Source organism: Nannospalax galili, unplaced genomic scaffold (assembly GCF_000622305.1).
Source record: "Nannospalax galili isolate Female #2095 unplaced genomic scaffold, S.galili_v1.0 scaffold2056, whole genome shotgun sequence".
Taxonomy (NCBI): domain Eukaryota; kingdom Metazoa; phylum Chordata; class Mammalia; order Rodentia; family Spalacidae; genus Nannospalax; species Nannospalax galili.
In genome coordinates this window covers 158,337-160,836 of record NW_008337283.1, presented here as the reverse complement: position 1 = coordinate 160,836, position 2,500 = coordinate 158,337, and positions in this window count along the sequence as shown.

The following is a 2,500-nucleotide window of genomic DNA, read 5'->3' as shown; positions in this document are numbered from 1 at the left end:
TTGTTTTGGAGCTGCGAAGGGGAGGGAGACTGCAGGGCCACAGCCAGCTTCATTAACTCTCTGTCCTAGAAACAGCTTCAAGAGGGCTTGGCCTGATTTCTCGGAGAAAGAGAGGAATCTGGGGAGGCTGTTACCTAATATCACAGATTTTCCATTTATATGAAAAATGACTATAGAACAGGAGTTAAAGGAAGATAGAGTCCAAGGTTTGCTAGGTTGACCTCAGGTCTAACCACGCTGGGCTAACTGGGATATTGAAAGCTCTCATTTTAATCTGAATAAAATCTTATGTGGTCTTTTAATTTATTTTTTAAACTTAATTGTTTTATTTTTATTTTATGTGCATGAGCATTTTGTCTTCATACATGTATCATGTTTTTTAAAATGCCTGCCGGAGGACAGAAGTGTATGTTGGATCCTCTGGAACTGCAGTTACACACAGTTGTTAGCCAGCATGTGGGTGATGAAAACAGTCCTAGTCCTCGACAAGAGCAGCCAGTGCTCCTAACTGCTGAGCCACCTCTTGAGACCTACTAGGTGATATTTGAAATATAATTAGTATGTAACTGCATAACTCAGAAGAAACTATGGAGTAGTTATAACATCAATTATAAATAGTATGACTATTCATCGGGTTAGTACTGAAAATACTATTAGTATCTGTACAAAATCAGAGAATTCAGAAATTATCAAAGCAGTATTATGAGGTTAGCTTGTTCTCCCTTGTACAGAAAAAGGTTTTGTAATTTCGAATGAGCTTTATTGTCTGGGCCATTTTGTGTGGATTTTAAGCCAGCTGCGTTTTAGGATATCTTCGAGGATAATTTCACTGTTACGCTTCTTCCTAATGGACGAGGATACTTTGAAATTAATATGTACATCTTGATTTCAAGGATAACAGTAAACAGTTTCTATTTTTCTAGCAATCTGGCATTAAATTCTGACATCAATAACTGTTTAAGTTTTCTATTAGCTTCTCAGAAATGCATGGCTTATCTAGACAGTGGCTCTCCACCTGTGGTCTTGAGCACAGCAGCAGCAGCTCCTGGGAGCCTGGAAGGCACTGGGGTTCCTGGTATCATGTGAGACTTCATGTATCAAAATCCCTGAGTGTGGGGCTCAGGCCCCTGGACTATCACCTACTCTCCAGAAGATTCTCATTTCAGATAAGTACTGAGAACCACTGAGCTAGAATCAATAAAGCCCCAAACTCACCACCTCCCTCTCCCATTACCTGGAGTTCTAATGACTCAAGACTCAGGTGACAGAAAGAAAATGAGGAGTTCTGGTCATTAAATTAGGTTACCATTTGCGGTGATCCTACTTTTCCAAAGAAACCCTGATGCAATCCTGTTCCCAAGGATGAAATATATTTTGAAAATCTGTGACTGTGACCAGGAAATGTCACCTGCACACCAAGTGTAGACCGGAAAACACACATTCCTCTGAAAAGTTTGAGCAACAGGGAGAGGGAGCACAGGGAACTCTGAGAAGAAGGGTGGAGTCCAGCTACAGGTAGAGCAAGTGGCAAGATTGGAAGAGGGAGAGAGCCAAGGGTACACAGATCTGGAGCTGGGACCAGGAAGTGTGCGACTGCTGGGGCAAATGGCAGAGGGGTCCTACGGGGCATTCAGACCCTGGAATACAACTGCCCAACCACAGGGGAAAGGGGAAAGCTAAGGGAGTCTGTGGGTGGGGCTTGAATGACTCATGACTCATGAAAAGCCATCTTTTTGGAAATCGCCTCCCTGTCATATAAACCATCCAAAACCCAAGATAAAAATGTGTTATGCCAGTTTGCCTACCCGTGTCAGGACCACAAGACCCTGAGAGACTGAGGGCAGGTCAAACAGATACTGGGAAGGGAAAAATTTAGTGTAACACCAAGACATCCCGAGTGCTACCTACACATTGGGAGTGCTACCAAGATATTTGGGGTGCTTTTTCAATTGTTGGATGAGGAAAAAGGGACTTTATGGAAGTTCTGACAGCTCTTTATACTCTTCAAATTAAGATAAAAAAAGTAAGACTATGATTCTACCCAGGAAAGAAGCTCACCTTGCTAAAAAGAAACAGAAAAGCTAAGTCTATATATTTAATTCATATAAGGATGTTAAAAAATGGGATTATTCAAACAAAACAGTGTATTGGTAACAATTGTTTTACATGTATGCATATTCAAAACCCACTTCCCATGCTCCCTGGTGTGAATAGATGTACAAGGCCCTGATGGAATACTTTCACTGTTGATGTGGCCACTCTCCAATGTCCCTACACCCTTATATACAGAGATATGAAAGTTACATGAGAGAAGTGGTATGAATTCGAAAGCACCTCAGCTCAATTTTCCCCTCAGCATTTAGAAACTAAGCATTTTCTTGTAAATATTGATTAAAGTGCTTAACTTCAAAAAGATTAACTTCCTTTGTGCATTGAGACATTGAGAAGAACCCTAGCATGGGATATGTCTTGTAAAAACGAATCTGACAACTTCTTCACG